Source organism: Zootoca vivipara, chromosome 6 (genome assembly GCF_965207765.1).
Source record: "Zootoca vivipara chromosome 6, rZooViv2.hap1.1, whole genome shotgun sequence".
Lineage (NCBI taxonomy): Eukaryota > Metazoa > Chordata > Lepidosauria > Squamata > Lacertidae > Zootoca > Zootoca vivipara.
The window spans coordinates 60,759,048-60,777,609 of record NC_142589.1 but is presented as its reverse complement, the minus strand read 5'-3'; the positions used below and the strand labels follow the sequence as shown (position 1 = coordinate 60,777,609).

At 45.4% G+C, this 18,562-nt stretch overlaps 1 long non-coding RNA gene across 1 annotated transcript in view; it reads right to left on the bottom strand.

Annotated features, from left to right (window-relative positions):
- LOC132592306 (uncharacterized) overlaps positions 1 to 9,677 on the bottom strand; it is a 32,119-nt gene extending 22,442 nt beyond the window's left edge. The window contains exons 1-2 of the long non-coding RNA XR_015950614.1: positions 9,409 to 9,677; positions 4,687 to 4,764 (exon numbers count right to left, since the gene is read on the bottom strand). This is a non-coding gene — a long non-coding RNA (uncharacterized LOC132592306). The remainder of the gene's footprint in view (positions 1 to 4,686; positions 4,765 to 9,408) is intronic.
- Between the last annotated feature and the right edge of the window lie 8,885 nt (positions 9,678 to 18,562).

Below are 18,562 nucleotides of genomic sequence, written 5' to 3'. Positions count from 1 at the left end.
CAGGTATTCCAGTTGCCCCATCCCAGCACAGAGAAAATTTATATAGAGGTACAGATAGAGGGAGCCCCATGCCGCATGGAGCTGGACACGGGTTCAACTCTATCCATAATCTCGGCCCGAACATTAAGGGAACTGTGCCCTAATGGGGGTCCCAAACTAAGGCCGGCCCCATTCACCCTCCGGGACTTCCAGAAACGTAAGGTCCCTACTATGGGGGTGGGGACCTTCAGGGTGCAATATCGAGGGCGAAAGCAACAATTCGACTTTCTGGTAGTTAAGGGCCCCTACGTTAGCTTACTGGGACTGGCATGGTTTGGACCTCTGGGGCTAGCCGTTACCGGGGTGAACCGCACTAGCTTACAAGTGGACGTGGACGCCATATGCAAAGAGTTTCCAGGGGTTTTCGATGGGGCATTGGGACGATATACAGGACCCCCCATTGCCCTACAGCTAGACCCCGCTGTACGACCCATCAGGCACAAGGCCCGCCGGGTCCCGTTCGCCCTGAAACCCCGCATAGACGAGGAATTGGACCGGCTCGTGGAGCAAGGAGTGCTGGAGCCGGTGCCCAACGCCCCCTGGGAAACTCCAATTGTCACACCCGTCAAGCCTAACGGTTCGGTCCGCATCTGTGCAGACTACAAATGCACCATAAACAAGGCTCTCACGGCCCATGCATACCCAGTGCCAGTGGTCAGCCATGTCCTCGCCACCCTGGCTGGGTCAAAAATCTTTGGCAAACTGGACTTGGCCCAAGCGTATCAACAGTTGCCTGTGGACGAAGCCACAGCAGAGGCTCAGACGATTGTGACGCACAGAGGGGCATTCAGAGTTAAGCGGCTGCAATTTGGCGTTAGCGTGGCACCAGGCATATTCCAGAATCTAATGGACTCTCTCCTTAAAGGGATTCCTGGCGTCACCCCCTTCTTCGATGATGTACTGATCGCCGGGCCCACACCAGAGGAATTTGAGGACCGCCTCCGCTCCGTCCTGCACCGTTTCCAGACGGCGGGCCTCAAGGTGAAGCGGGAAAAGTGTTTACTGGGAGTGCCGCAGGTGGACTTTCTGGGATTTAAGGTGGACGCAGAAGGGGTCCATCCAACCAGTGACAAGGTACGGGCCATTTGTGAGGCCCCAGCGCCCAAGAGCAAGCCCGAACTTCAGTCATTCTTGGGACTATTGAACTTTTACCATGCCTTCCTTCCCCATAAGGCAGCGGTAGCGGAGCCCCTACACAGACTCCTAGATAAAAGGGCCCCTTGGGTGTGGGGCCAGCGACAAAGGGCCGCATTCCAGGCAGTCAAGGACTTGCTCGTCTCGAACTCGGTCTTAGCACACTTCGACGAGAGGCTGCCAGTGGTGCTGGCATGCGACGCCTCTCCCTATGGCATCGGCGCTGTCCTGGGACACCAACTCCCGGATGGAAGAGAGGTGCCGGTGGCATACTTCTCCCAGACGCTTGCTGCAGCCGAACGAAACTACTCACAGATTGACAAGGAGGGTCTGGCAATCGTGAAGGGCGTAAAAAAATTCCATGATTTCTTGTACGGGCGGCCCTTTACCATAGTGACTGACCACAAGCCGTTGCTTGGCCTGTTTGCCCCTGAGAAGCAGACCCCCCAAGTGTTGTCTCCACGTGTCCTCAGGTGGTCAATTTTCCTTGCCGGCTACCAGTATGCACTAATCCACCGCCCTGGGAAGGCGATGGGCCACGCAGACGCCCTCAGCAGGCTACCACTACCAGAAACAGGCCCCGACCCAGCGCCTGCGCAAGAGGTTATGACCCTGGAGCTGCTTCCCGACCGACCCATTCAGGCACAAGAAGTTGCGCACCATTCCACAAAAGATAGGGTCATCTCCCGGGTCCTGGACTGGGTGTGGCGAGGATGGCCCAGCAGCAGCCCCGGGCCAGAATTCGCTGGCTACACAAACCGCAAACATGAACTGTCGGCCCACAAGGGGTGCCTGTTATGGGGAAGCAGGGTTGTTGTTCCCCAGCCCCTCCGCAAAAGGGTCCTCACAGCCCTACACGAGACACACCCAGGGGTAGTGAGGATGAAGGCCCTTGCCAGGAGTTATGTGTGGTGGCCGGGGATTGACAGAGAGATAGAGGCCTGGGTCCAACACTGCCAGACCTGCCAAGAATCCCACCCGGATCCCCCAAGGGCCCCAGTCCAGCCCTGGGAGTCCGCCCGACATCCATGGTCACGCTTGCACGTGGACTTCGCTGGCCCCTTCCAGGGAAAAACATTCTTCATAGTGGTGGATTCCTACACCAAATGGCTGGAGGTCGCACTGGTACCATCCACTTCTACGGCAGCAGCCATCCGGGTACTACGTAAGCTGTTTGCGACCCACGGGCTCCCTGACACCCTTGTCTCGGACAATGGAACCGCATTCACGTCAGAGGAGTTCCAGACCTTCACAGCGCAGAACGCCATCCGCCACATCCGCTCAGCACCATTCCACCCTGCCACCAATGGCCAAGCGGAGCGCATGGTGCGGACCACCAAGGACAGCCTCCGCCGCATGACACAAGGGGACTAGGAATACCGCCTTGCCGCATTTCTTCTAGCACAGCACAGCACCCCAAGCACAACGACGGGCCGGAGCCCAGCTGAATTACTAATGGGCCGGCGCCTTGCAACTAGACTGGACCGACTTCACCCCGACAGAGCTCAGGATGAGGTAGTGGTGGGGAAAGGCAGGAACCCCCGGACATTTGTGGCCCAGGACCCAGTGTATGCAAAGAATTTTGGGGCAGGCCCAGCATGGGTACCCGCCACAGTCACCAAGGTGACCGGTCCCGTGTCGTACGAGGTACTAACGGAAGGGGGGCAATGTTGGCGCCGCCACTGCGACCAGCTACGGCGACGATTCCCAGGAGGAACCCGGGAGGAGAGCGGGACAGAGGGGTCCCAAGGGGACAGCAGGGCAGTGAGGCCTGTAGAGCGAGAGGGGTGGGCAGGGGAAGCAGAAGCAGTAGGCACAGAGGGGCGCCCCGAGGCTGGAAGGACACCGGAACCAGAGCTACAACCTAGTGGTTCAGTGGCGCCAGACCAGACAGCCCTGGCACAGCCAGCAGCCTCGGAACACGAGCCAGAACCAGAACCCCTGACCAAGGAACACCCCAGGCCACAACGCACACGGAGGCGGCCAGCAGACCTTGGGGACTACGAATGCAACTTCCCGGGCAGGACTGGAACTTAGAGGGGAGGGGTGTTATGTACTGAGCTGAATCCTAGAACAATAGGATTCAGAATCAGCGGGAGCTACCCAATCCAACTCCAGGTGGAAGTGAATCCTCAACCTGATTGGCCTGCTGGAGCAGCCAATCAGGCGGCTGGCAGAAGTGAATCTGCTACCTGATTGGCCTGTAGGAGCAGCCAATCAGGCTGCAGGCAGAAGTCAATCCACAATATAATTGGCCCACAGGTGTAGCCCTGAAGTAGCCAATCACGCAAGGCCCATTGTGTAAATAATGTATATAAGCAGATGGTTTGGGGAAAAGAGTCATTCGTCTTCTCTTCTCCTCCTTGATGACTATGAGCTGAATAAAGAGCATGAAATTCACTCTTGACTCCGAGTATATTTCAGCATCCATAGGAGAATCTTAGGCTCCACCCACAGACTTACCTCTGTTAGGTATGGGGGATAAATTTGATTTTGGTCCCATTTAAAGATGAACCTACCTAATTTGCCCTTTCCGAAACAATAAGCAACTGAAAGACAACCTTCCTTTGAAATTCACTCCAAATTTTGCAGTGTAGTTCTCCAACAAAGTAATGTATATAAAAATACATATATTGGGGTAAAGTGTACATAATTCATAAATTTGTGAAAAATACATAAAAGCAACAAAGCAATTGCTTTGAAAAAAGTGTTCATTAGGGGGAATTGCATGGAAAAGTCTATATTAGGAGAAATTCTCAGTGAAACACTGATGTTCTATATAAGCTTGGATCCCCAGATGTTGTTGGGCTACAATTCCCATCATCCCTGCCATGGGCTGGGGAATATGGGAGTTGTATTCAACAGTATCTGGGGACCCAAGGTTGAAGAATAGTGCAGCCAATACTGAGCTATATGGATCAATGATCTAACTCAGTATAATGCAAATTCTTATGTTCTTAACATGATGTCAGCAGGGCAGTTAAGATGTGACTGACAAGATCTGACAGCTGACCTGGCAAAAACAGGTCACATGACATCATTGTGACATCAAACCTGGCCCACAGGAAACTCAGAGAGATAAGGACCTAACCCAATGGCCAAATCCGGTCCCCCACCCCTGTTTTAAAGGGCCATTGTTGGTGAGTTTTGTCCCCTGCCCTCAGAATTCACCCTGCTGAAAACAAAAAGTGAAAGCGAGAGGCTGTTCTGTCTCCCTCTTCTTTCTGTCTCTTTCTCTGAAGTCTTCACATAACAGAGCCTCCCATTGAGATCTTAAAAACTTGAAGACTGGTAAAGGAAGCGGTGTCCCCAGAGATACAGCAGACCCAAAACATATCAAGCTTAGATCACTAATGTAATGAGCACACTAAATTGTGCCACTAAGCAGCTGGTGACCCCAATTTCGCTGCAGCCCTAACTCTTCCAGGAAGTGAGCTGTGTAGGGTTTATAGAGAACACCACGTTGAGATAAAGAAAAAAAAAGAAAAGGGGCTTTTATTTTAGCCCACTAACCTTCAACACCACAGGCTGTAACATACAGCTGAAGTTTTCTATTTTCTTCAACGGTAGGAATTTCCAAGTACAGTTTCCCTGTAAGAAAGTATTGGAGATTTACAGGGTGTTTTCCTCCCCCCCATAACATTTCCTTAATTGCATTATGCAAATTGAGCATAAGAGAGTACAGATGAAGCCATCTTGATGCTTTATAGATTTCTCCAAAAGGAAATGGCACACCCTGGAAGCCATAAAGCCAACTGCATAACCCAAACTCTCCTTTCTTTCTCTGGCTACATGCCAACTCCCAGCTTTCTTGCCACACCTACACAGAGCAGCTAGTCTTAGAGTATCTTCTAATTATTGTTTACTGCAGCTCCAGCATGCTAACACCACAGTTTTTTTTAATCAAGGTTCACACGCCGTTAACCACAATCCATCTGAATCTAGTGGTTTTAAGAGAAGTATTCCTCTGTGATGCACTCTTTAAATATCTATCTATCATCTATCTATATATTTTTTAAGACTTCCATGTGATTCAAAAACCAAAGTCATGGCTCCATTGCGGTGAAAATAATTTAGGCAGCTTTTGCACATGCACAGATGACAGCACATGTGCACATGAAAGCATAATTGAATTGGGGTTCAGCACAGGGAAAGAAATCCTCTGGTGAGGAGATCCCCACTCTGGTGTAAACAGCATCAGGAGAAAGTGATGTTAAAATACAGAAGAAGGGAAACCACCTCACAGTTTCAAATTGCTAATGTGAACATACCCTTAGTTCACATCCTGTCTGATAGGGATGTCCAGCAGCTAGCTAGTAGCCACTGGGTACCAAGGACCATTAAGCAAGCATCTTTAAGCAATGGTGGACTTTGGGGCTCAAATTAAGCAGCATCCTGGGCAACACCAAAATCCAACGCCCCCCTTGTGCTCCATTCAAAATCACAGTTGCAGCACCCACTGCAGTGTCCCTGAGGCTCTGCACCTAGTTCGCCCAAACCAGTCACACTCCCCTAAATCCACCTCTGCTTCAAGCCACCAAGAACTACTTTTAGGGACAGATTGCAGTAACAGCGATTTTTATGTTTTAAAAAATGGGGAGCACCCGTTGTTGTTTCTATCCCAAAACCTTATCTGTATAGCCTGATAACTGTGACACTTAGAAAAGACTTACATATATAGCATACATTTTATATCTTAGAACTGAAGGCTGTGTCCACTGTTATTCCTACTCACAGTAGACCCATTGAAGTTAATGGGCAATGCTAATTTGGGTCTATTAAATTCAGTAGGTCTGCTCTGAGTAGAACTTCACTGAATGCAAGCCTGAGTTTACAGTGACTTTTTGTCTGCAAGATCCAACTCGTTTTTGTACTTCTTATTTTTCTTTGTTGCCCCGTTACCTTCACTCGATGGCTCTTGTTAGCATTACCGTATATTTCTGCCATGCAGTGAATGGCTTACTCATAGTAAGAGATGGATGCTGCGGTCTGTTTGCAGGGTTTTGACCTCCCGAACAACTGCTTTGCTAATCGGAAGCCAAGCAGTTTATGGTTTCTCATTTTAATCAAAGCAGCAGGATCGGTAGCTAATTCCCACCACCACCGATCAATACTGCAAATGATCTTGCTTACAAAGGACATGCCACCTAAGAGGGATTCCATGTAAGAACTCCTCCCACTGAGGCCCTGATTTCTTGTACCAGAGGTGTACGTTTAACCATCTCATCGCAAGGTGGTGTTAATAATACAAAGGATATTGCTGCTTCTGTTATGCCTGAGCCTACTTTGTTGAATCCCAAAGACTAATTAGAGACTGGGGAATAATTAGTGCGTCACCCCATGCTTTTAGTTCATTCTATTTCAGTTTCAAAGAGCAAAAGCAAATATCCGATTGAAACACACACTCTTTTTTTCTGTATGTGTTGAATATTTTATGGTTCTTCCGCATTGCATCACTATGCTGCTGGTTGTCAAGAATCACATTGTCTTTGCTCTAGATCCAAGCTGAGGGAGCTGTTCCTGACACTTCTGAAATCCAATTAGTGCATTTCATGTCAGCTATGATGAAGGCTGAGGGGGGGAGAAATCCCCCTCCTCACAGCAGCTGTTTGGTTATTAGAGAGCAGAAGCCTGATGTACAATGAGCAGATTGGTTATTTTGGGACCCAAAACAGTTGTTTTCTACACTTGGCCTAGAAATTTCATGGGACTCCATAGAGGCAATGATACATAGAGGCAAAGGCAGAGGTGATCTGAAGACTGGGGGAGAAGCAGCTCTCCATCTTTAATATAGGCATCCAGAACAGAACAGTCAAGCAAATGTTGGGGTTTACATAAGCACACCATATATGGCAGAAGCAGGAGGTGGTCCTCTATGAATCTGGGAAGGTTCTGTGATTACATAAATCTTCTTCTTAAGGGACTGATATGTCCCTGAACAGCTGCCCTACAAGCTGCATTTTTTCCCTTCAGCCATTGCTGCGACAAAGCACAGAAGTGAATATATGCTGTATGTGGATAGGGGGCTGGCTTTTATACAGATTAATTCAATTTGGCATGGGGAAACAGGCACTTAGATCAGGGGGATCTAAGACAGACCCTTAAGAGCACCAAGCTCTTACGAACGTACAAAATTGCCTTATGCAAATTCAGGCCAATAGTTCATTCAGCTCTTCCAGTTCCCCACCACCACACCTTTAAGCTAAGGTTGGGGGAGAAATTCAATTCAGTTCTCATTTAAAGGTGAACTTACATAATTCACACCTCCCAAGACAATGTGAGAACCTAAACATACCATCGAAATTAGCACTTCTCTTAATTTTGTGATACTGTTCTCCAACTAAACTGTTTACCACAAAGGTTTTATATTAGAGGAAAGCATGCATAAAAATGAATATATTGGTGAAAATAACTTATGCATATCTGTGTCTTCCTTTGTCTTGTTTTCTGGTGATTTATTTCCTCTTCTTTGGCAATGTACAAGTAGCAAAGCTTGCTCAAGAATGGCAAGAGACCTCTAAGGAAGAGGTGTAAGCGAAACACATTGAGGAACTGTGTTTCTAATGACTTTGAATAAAAATTATAAGAAATAATCTGTTTGGATATTTGCATTTTACTTCATATTGGCCGGGGGTGGGTGGGCTGGGGAGGAGTTGTGGCCAGACAATGAAGCCTGAACAGTCTTTTGTTTCCCATCCCTGATTTAACTACTGTGGGCTATTTCCCACCCCTGTTCTTACTATTCAAATACTGTTTATGTATTTATTACATTCATATCCTGCCTTTCCTCCAAGGAGCAACCCTGTGAGGTAGGTTAGGCTGAGACACTGAGACGGGTCCAAAGTCACCCAGTGAGCTTGATGGCAGACTGAGGATATGAACCCTGGTGTCCCAGGTGCTAGTCTGACACTCTAACTACTACCTTATAATGACTCTGCATCAATGTGTGTTTAGCAAAGGTATGTCACAAAGTGGAGGTGGTTGGAGACTGTGATGTGCATTTCTTCTTGCCACTTTAAACACCTTGCTGTCTTCCCCAGACATTCAGTCGATTGCATGATTGTTTCTCATTTGTTGCGTAAGATCCAGGAATCTTCCATAAATAAGATGCTTCCAGTTCATGGATCAGGCATTTTCCTGGTGCTTAAGCCTTGTATATGTGGTTTTGGGGGGATGCAGCGCCTTTCTCCAGCTAACAAGGTTGTTCCAGTTAGGAGTACTGACTGCAAAGCAGTTATACAAACATTACTGGTCCAAAGATCATTCCTGCCACATTGCTGATCATAAGTACACAAGCCACCAGTGCTGGTTCCAGATTGGGGTGGGGGCAACCTTGAGGAGGATACCATTTGTGTCCCCCTCCTTGAAAAGGCTCCTCCTCCACTACTGCCCATTCACTTGCCCTCTTTCTGTGGACCCAGGACAGTAGGGGAGGCAAGCACAGGCTGCTGATCCTTCTCACTCCTGTCACTGCTCATTTACTTAGGGCAGGTGAGGTGAGCAGGAAGTGGCAGCAAAGGAGACGGGAAAATAGCAAGGCTGCAGGGCCACCAGAGGTCAGCAGTATGTCTGCTGATGAGGAAGGAGCCTTGGCTGTTTCTAGGTTATGCTGCCCCTAACACTAGCCCTGCAGCTTTCCCGCTTCCTGCCCATACTGTGTTACTGTGACATCCTTCACATATTTAGTCCACTTTTTTTGTAGCTGAGCAGTCCCCATCAATACCACTCTAGCAAAGACACTGCCACAAAGCCCTTTTAGAAGGGGTAACAGAACGGGTGTAGTGAGAAGCAATGCCCTTCCATCTATTGCAGCAAGGCCCAACTATTTTATGAACCTTTCCTGTTTGTATTTTTCGTCCTGTGTGGGACGTGCACCGCCTCTCTCCCAGGGTTCTCAGTAATTATTGAGCATAATAAGACCCCTGCTGGATCAGGCCAGAGGTCCATCTAGCCTCTGCATCCCACAGTAGCCAAGCAATTGCCTATGAGAAGCCCACAAGCAGGATGTGAGAGCATCTGGCTATGGTTTCCACGTGACTGGCATTCAAAGAAAGCATATGAACTATCATGCCTAGACTGAGGCCGCTGATAGCCTTACACTCCACAAAGCTGACTAATCCCCTTTTAAAGCCGAGTTGGTGGCCGTAACCACATCTTGTCATAATTAAGCTATGTGCACCCCGCTCTCTACCAAACACATACATACATATCACTGTCAGGAAAAGGCCTACTTACGAGTAGGACCCTGGCAGAGACACATGCCCGGCTGGCATGTTCTCCCCCTGGGCGATCGTTCGGGAGCTTCATAAGCATTCTCCAGCCCAAACATCACAGCGACTGGTGCCAGAAGACACCAGCACACTTTAGGGATCCGCAGGGGTTGCACAGTAGTGTAACAGAACTCAGTAGCACAGCATTTTGGCTAATCTACTTTATTTACATATAAACACACACGGAGCTCTTCATCTTGGCTCCTTTTCTCTCTAGCATCACACAGCAAAGAGAAAGAACAATGGAACACCAGTTCCACTTCAGGAACACAGTAAGACAAACATCCTGTCTACATCACTTCCACTCTGTGGAATGAAAACACATACTGTACAGTCAAACCTATGACTGCACACGGGGAATGAATCTCCCAACAATCACATGTAAACACAACACTGCTGGTGGTGGATTAGAACTAGTTCAAAGTGCTAAAGTGAAGGTTCGACCATTTTTTACAATCTGCACAAGTACTATGTTTCAGTTTTTAGGCCCAACTCGATGTATCGGGGCAGCTATCTCTGCTATTCCTGTGCCAGCCCTGTAAAGAGGGTACGGGTTGGATAACTGTAACAAAGGGAGCCCCTTGCTTCAGGTGGCAGAGCAGGTGGTGTGGCAGATCAATGCTTTGGCCTCAGGCCACCTGCCACAGCTATTGGCCTACTGCCTTCCCCCATTGTTTTGCTGGCTGGAGAGCTGCCTGCCAGGCTAGTGTAGAGCTTGTCTGAGGCCCAGGGTGGGAGTCTTGTTGTTGGCAAGACAGCGTAAGTTCGACAGGTCCTTAAGCAGCACCCCCAGCCAGCTTAGCCCTCTGAGGCTTGGGGTATATGTACCCGGCTGCTCTCACATCTGTACGGACCTGATGCCAGCTATTGCTTTGAAACTGTATGGGCGGCGGGGGGGGGGGGGAGTTATTGTTTTTGTTTGTTACTAGGGTATGCATTTTGGTGTTTTTATATTGTAAACCACCCTGTGCTCTTTCGATGAAGGATGGTATAGAAAATATAACAACCGCCTCTGTATCCAGGGCCTGTCCCTGTGTCATAACCAGGGGCCACCCTTGGACTTGGCAAATCTAATATTAAATCTATTTGAATATGTGGCTTGCAATATCAAAAAGACTCAAGTTTGCTGCTGGTATGAACAATGCAGCTTGGATGCTTAAACAGCTTTGCACATTTTCTCTGTCTCTCACACATGCACACCCTCCTCTCACTCACAGATTAATTTTGTTCCCAAAGATATTTTTACCTTGATCAAAAATAAAAGCCCTTCTGTGTTCTGCTTCTCTGTGAGCTGCATAATTTTCTCACTTGCTATTGGACAATGACTTTGAAGGGGTATTTTGGTTATTTGCACCCCCTCCTGTCTTGTTCATCAACATCACAATTAATAATAATGCAATTTTAATTCTAGAATATCTGAGAATATATATATATATATATATATATATATATATATATATATATAGAGAGAGAGAGAGAGAGAGAGAGAGAGAGAGAGAGAGAGAGAGAGTTAAACTGTCACTAGAAGTTGTGAGGGTCTTCTTGATGCCCCCAAAAGTTATAATTTTCCCAGATGGGTCAAAAGAAAGAAATCTAAATCTATATTTTATTCAACATCTGTTGAGTTAGGGTAGAGGGTAGGTATGGGGGAGAAATGTGATTCAGTTCACATTTAAAGGCAAATCTACCTAATTTGCAATTTTCAAAATATGAGAACTGAAAGACAATCATTCTTCAAAATTCATACTTCTCCAAATTTTGCCATGTTTTTCTCCAGCAAACTGATGTCTTTAAAAGTACATAAACTGGGGTAAAGTGTGCATAAAAATGCACATATTCGTGAAAATAACATACAAAATGCATTATTATAGGGAATATAAAGAAAAACATGCACTAAAACACTGATGAATTTTCACCAGAATTTGATTTAAAGTGCAAACTGATGTGGAAATATGAACAACTGAACTTATTGTCCAACTGATTGGACAAATGAGAAACTGAAATTGACTGATTCACCCATACCTAAAACAGAGGTAGGATACAGGGCTGTAGCCTGTGCCACTGAGGAACAGTAAAGGTCTGGTCCTGCAAGGTTATTCTAGTTCACTTTCTATAATTTGCAATCAGGAAAAATAAGTCCACTGTGCCACTGTATTCCGCTCTGGTCAGACCTCACCTGGAATAATGCGTCCAGTTCTGGGCACCACAGCTCAAGGAGGATACTGACAAGCTGGAATGTGTCCAGAGGAGGGCAACCAGAATGGTCAAAGGCCTGGAAACAATGCCTTATGAGGAACGGCTTAGGGAGCTGGGTATGTTTAGCCTGGAGAAGAGAAGGTTAAGGGGTGATATGATAGCTATGTTCAAATATATAAAAGGATGTCATATAGAAGAGGGTGAAAAGTTGTTTTCTGCTGCTCCAGAAAAGTGGACACAGAGCAATGGATTCAGGCTACAAGAAAGAAGATTCCCATTAAACATTAGGAAGAACTTCCTGACAGTAAGAGCTGTTCGACAGTGGAATTTGCTGCCAAGGAGTGTGGCGGAGTCTCCTTCTTTGGAGGTCTTTAAGCAGAGGCTTGACAGCCATCTGTCAGGAATGCTTTGATGGTGTTTCCTGCTTGGCAGGGGGTTGGACTGGATGGCCCTTGTGGTCTCTTCCAACTCTATGATTCTAAGTCTCTATACCATTTGCCTCATGTAGCTCTTAGGGAAATTGTGCAGGCTATTCTGCCCAGTAGCTTTCTTAAAAAATTATACTTATTTCTACCCTCCATCATTCTGGCCAATGAATGTCAAGGCACTGGAATAACTGACAAGCAATAAGCCAGAGATAGAGAACCTGTGGTCCTACAGATGTTGTTGCAGTCAAGGGGCCTAAGGGTTGATGGGAGTTGCACCAGGTTGGCAAAAGCTGATTTAAAGGGTATCAAATGATAGGGTGATGTCGGTGGTGCCACTGCAGTTATGGAGCTCAGTTCCCAGAGAGATCCTATAAGCTCCCTCTCTGTGTTTTTAGACAGATACTGAATACTTTTTAATGCTAGAAGGCCTTTTAAAAAATCTCTAGGCTGTTTTCATAGATGGGAGTCGGGGAATGTGTAGCCCTGCGGATGTTGTTGGATTCCAACTCCCATGAGCCTCAACTGGCACAACCAGTGGTTAAGAGTTAAGAGTTCTAGTCCAACAACATCTCAAGGGCCCCAAATTTCCCATTCCTGATTTAGAACACCCATTTCCAACCTGGTGCTCCCCCATATTTTGGACTTCGACTCCCAACAGCCACAGTTGGTGAATGCTGGTTTAGAACGATGAACAACATGTAGAACTAGGGAGGGTTTATACTACAAACACAGCAGGTTAAACACCACAGGACTTAGTTAATATTATGGTTATTTCTAGCACAGAAATCTTCATCAAGGGGTCAAGAAGCTGAACCACATCAAAAATACCACGGGTTGTAAACATCTGCTTGAAAAAAAAATCTACTGCTGATTATTCAGTCTGAAAAATCTACCCATGTTTGGCTGCCGGATGCTTGTTTCCATGGAAACAGACATCCGATTGGGAGGAGAAAAAACAACCCAGCTTTAAGGTAATGTGTGCTTTGAAGGATCTATTGTTGCTTGTCACAATATTAACCCACTCTAATCTAGAAATTCATGTGCAGAAATCATTGTGCTTTTTTAAAGTAGAGATACGTAACACATCAGGGTCCTAATGATATAGCTCAGTTCATGGTAATGTAAGGCAAGAGCTCAGAAAATAAGGGCTTGGTTTTATCACCACTGGTGCAGTTAGTCCATGGTCATTTGTCCTTGACATGTATATTGATTTCTACTGTGATTTAAAAGAAAAAAAAGTCATAAAAAACCCATCCATTACCAGTAGGAAACCAAACCTTTGAAAGTGCTGTGCCTGAGTGTGCACACACATGTGTTTAGGTAATATTTGAGATGGGGACAGATGGAGAAAAAGGCAGAATCGCTTAACAATAAAAAACCATACATATCATTTATGTACATGCTTTATCTACGGTCCTCTTACCATTCCACAGCCCAGACAGCACTAAATGGGCTTCAGTTCAAGCATTTGGCTTATGTGAATTGTGGATCCAGCCCAGCCACCTATTGAATAAATGGGACATTTGTCCCGAGTGTTCTAAAGCAGGCATGTCCAACAGGTAGATCATGTGATCTACCAGTAGATCACTGTGGCTCCCCTAAAAAAAGCTCAACAACTTTGACCTGAACCCCAAAAAAGGGGGTAGATCACTGCCAGTTTTTAACTCTGTGAGTAGATTGCAGTCTCTTGGGAGTTGGCCACCTCTGCTCTAGTTCAGCAGCTAGTGCTTTGTCTCTGATCATTTTGTCAAGCCTGGGAGATTTTTTTGGGGGGGGGGAGGGAGACTATTGTTTTGAGACAACTGGAAGCCATAAGGTTGTCAGATTTGTAAACCAACCTTTAACTATGTATTTAAAAGCCCTTTAACCCTACAGGCATTAGCCAGTGTTTCAGCTTATCTCTGTGCTGCAAAGTTTTCACCTGTGAATTTTTGCTTATGATGCTGCTGCTGAAGGCACAGTGGCATACTAGTAGGATTTTTTTCCTGCAAAGTTGTCACCCCAGCAGAAAGCAACCCCCTACAATACTGAAATGAATTGAAACATGATTTATTTCAGATAGTTATGACATTTGGGATGGGACAGAGACAAGCCAATAGCCAGAAATGGTCTTGAAATGGGATTTAATGGGTTGAGGAATCATCACCACATAACAGAGACAGCGGCTCCCCATTTGTGAAATGCTCTCCCCAAGGAGGCTCGCCTGGCACCTTCATTACATATCTTTAGGTGCCAGGTGAAAACATTTCCCTTCAACCAGGTGTTAGGCTGCTTAACTTTCTATGTGTCAGTGGGGGGTGCTATTGGTTTGTTTTGCTTCTGTTTTTATTTTATTTAGTATTTTGTGTTTTCATTTTGTATTTTTATGTTGTAAACTGCCCTGTGATATACAAATTTAATAAATAATAATGTGGCCTTAGTAAGCAATTGGATAAGATATTGCCAGCATGGTTTTAACTCTACCAATAAACAGGGATAAGGCACACACACCTGTGGCTACAAAACTAGTCAGAGAAGAAAAAGGAGACGTTTGGAATGGTTTCTATGTTGAACTCTTGAGAAGGGGCAGGGAATTGGGGCTGCATCCTATGCAACACTTACTTAGGACAAGTTCCACTGAGCATAGTTGGACTTACTTCTGTGTAACCTGCATAGACTTGCATGAGAAAGTCATGTATGTAGCATGAGAAATTTACATGTGAACAGAATTAATCCCAAGCACCCAGTGCTATGTTTAAAAATGGGACCAGGGACCAGTTGCTTTTTTGTTTGAGTTTATAACTTTATTCTAATAAGACTCTTGCCCCAGGCCTCAGACAAGCTCTGCACCGGCCTTGATATAGGTACCATGTAGTGTTAAACTACAACCTGAGACACCAGGATTCCAATCCCCACCCCCATGAAGCTAACTGGGTAACCTTGGGTCAGTCGCTGTCTCTTAGCCTAATCTACCTCATGGGATTGCTTTGAAGATAAAAAGTGGAGGGGGAAGAACCATGTACAGCTTGAAGCTCCTTGGAGGTAAGGCAAGGAGTAAATATGCTGATCCTGTGCACACTTAGAAGTTAGAGCCACAGTGAGTTTAATGGGAACTTTCCCCCACTGAAATCAATGGGATTTAAACATGCCTTAATTCTGGATGTATCATGGTCTATCTCTCTTTTCTGCCAGAAAAAATATATAAATAAATCAGTTAACAGATTAACAAAATATGTGTTAAGGACTGTACATTTTTGATATAGCAGTTGCATTTTATTATTTGATGTCTAATTCGTATATTTCATCCTCGTTAAAGTTACAGCATACAATTTATGGTACGGTAACACACGTGAGTGGTTTTCAGTTCATAATTAGTATTTTTATAGCAGCTTCCACTAAAGCATCTGCCAGCATTTTACAAACATTAGTAAATGAACTCTAACAATGCTCCTCTGAATTAGCCGTAATTTATGAACTTCTATCAGAGAATGTACCAAATGGAAGAACTGCCGATATGCAAAGAGCCTCCAGGGCGTGACTAAACAGACTCACTTCCTATTGTTGCAGACCTCCAAATGTGTCAGGGACACCTGCTGAAAAATAATGAGGCAGAGGTTCTCCAGGGAATACAGTTAACCCATGCACACAAACAGCACAGGAGAAGCTGCTTTAGTGTCAATCAGGAAAATGGTCAGAATGTTGTTCGTAGGTTTTAAAAAAGCAGAAAATAGCTATTTCCAAACTAAATGTACGGTAGATTCTGGGGCTTGGCTGTGTGACAAACTTAAATCAGCTTCAAGCCTGTTTCACTGCCATTTCTCCTAAGGAATCCTGGGGACTGTAGTTCCGTGAAGTGGGCTAGAATTGGCTCTGCAGTCTTCTAGAGCAAACGTGTATCCAACTTCTTTGTTCAAAAGATGTGAAAGTGACATCATTCAAACATAATATTGGCTGTGAACCATGGTTAGGGAAATTAGCCGGTGTGAGTGTGTGCAGCTCAAGGGCACTCTGCCTTGCTGCTCTCTTTCTAGAGAAGCAAACCATGGCACAGCTGGTTTAATGTTACATGCAAACCAGCACTTGTGATCCCCCTTGATTGCTCATAGTTTGTATGTGATAAAAAAACCCATGAGTGCTGGTTTGTTTCCTTACACTAGGAAACAGGACTGGTTGAGCTGTGTGCACGTGCTTATTTTTCTAAATAGAGTGTATGGCTAGGGTTCTACCAGTGAATTAAAACAATTTCCAAATGGGCTTAATTTAAAGATGTAGGGTAGATGTGCTATATATTGCACAGAACTGCAGTTCCCGGAGAAGGGATGTAGGAACGATTTAACCAGAATGCAAACATCTTAGAATACTGTACTGGGTCATCTTAAAGACTAACACATCTACAGTATTGTGGCACAAGCTTTTTGCAACTAGGTTTTGGTTTCCCAGAAACCCCCCCCCAGAGTTTATACCATAATAATCTTTAAGATGGCACAGGACTTTTGGCTGTTGTTCACAGTTACACTGCCTTAATCCCATGGTGTACATGTGTTGCAAATTACAATGTTGAGCCAATGCCAGTTTTACATTTGAATTAGAAATATGAAATGCAAGAAGTACTTTTAATGTTTGTGTTTGAAAATTCCCTAACAATAAAGCTGTGTATATTTTGAGGTTTCATTTTGTTTAAATCTGTGTAGGTAACCTGTGGCCTTCCAGGTGTTGCCATTGGGCTCAGGGTTCCACCATCCCTGGCCATTGGTTATGCTGGCTGAAGTTGACAGTGGTTGAAGTTCAATATCTGGAGGGCCACAAGTTCCTTACCCACATTTTAAACCTTCCTTCTCATTTTCCTTTTAGCAGATTTTGACATCCTATATTCTGTTATATGGCCAGATTCCACCGAAATGAGCTCTTGATCATCAGATGAGGTGCCAAATAACTTCAGCTAAAGGAGGCGGAACTGCTCAATTAAAGACTGGTGTGATTCTAGATTCAGGTAGGTAGCCGTGTTGGTCTGACGCAGTCTTTATAAATAAAAAAAATTGTCCAGTAGCACCTTAGAGACCAACAAAGTTTGTTCTGGGTACAGTATAAGCTATACCCAGAACAAACTTAGTTGGTCCCTAAGGTGCCACTGGACAATTTTTTTATTTTTTATTTATTTATAAAGACTGGTGTGTGTCTAATAGGACCACTGTAGAATAGCTGTATCCCACAGGATCACTGAAGTTACCTCCTGAACAAACACACATCCATCAAATGGTGACACAGCCTTGCCCATAACTTACGTAAGAGGAAACAAACTAGTTCCCAATCCATCCACTGATCAGGCTGCAATGTGCAGCTGAACTTATGAGCCTCAGCAGGATTCTTTGGGAATCCCCACAAAAGCTGGTATATAGCACACCAGGGTAACAGGATCAGCCTATAAGACAAATGGAACTTATTCCCATGGAATCTGGCTGTGGCATTTTTTCAGCCTTGGGTTTAGCATTCAGAGTCGTTACAATGGAAACTGCAAGCACCACAACACACAACTTGCTTTCAAATACAACAAAACCAGTGCTTTTTTTCTACAATTTTTGTGTGTGGGTACTCTCATTTTCCTACTCATATTGAAATATTGCCCCTCAGTGAGGCGAAACTGACATTCACAAAATGTTTAGGGGTATGCATAGCCCTGCGTCCCCCCAGAAAAAGCACTGAACAATACCATTTAAAAGATATATAATGTGAGTACAGACAGAAGGGGAATAATATAATATACAAAGGGGCCTAATGGCTCAGTAGTGCAAGAGATATGTACACAGATGAAAATGAGATCCATTCCACCAGGATGAATGTGACCCCTTCCCCTACACAGTGTGGAGCCTACCATTAGGCAGAGTGTGAGTCCTACCGCAGACTGCAGATAGTGAGCAGCAAGAGTGGTGGCAAGGAATAGGACAGATCTTGAAGCCAACCTGCTGCTCTCTGTTGTAGTAAAGGATGCTACTCCAATGGTCAGTGTTGCAATAAGATTCCACTTCTAACTGAATCAGCTTATATAAAGGCATGAAGATATCTTGGGCTGGCACTGTTTATTGGTAATGTATTGCTTTCTGAGATAAAAATCTACATGATTCTAAAAAGATTGGGACTACAACCCTAACATTACACACTTGCAGTCTTATAGTGGTGCAAGACCCAGTGAATCCAGGTAAGCATGTTCAGGCACGAGTTGAAAGTTAAAACTTACATATACATCTTATTAGAGAGGAAGCTACATTGAGCTCAGTGAAGCTTGCTTGAGAGTTAAAGGGCCACATGCAGGGGCTGCAAGGCCTTTTTGAGTAGAAGGCAGTGTGATTAGACCTCGTTTTTTGCGGGGGGGCGTGTTTCTATTCTAAGGTCAAATGATTGACATGTAAGCAGCGGAGACAGGAGGGAGAATGAGAACAAAGAGACACTCTTCTGTTGCCCCAGGCAAGGAATGGACCGTGACGCCCACAAAGATTGCACGGCGGTTGGAGAAGGAAACCA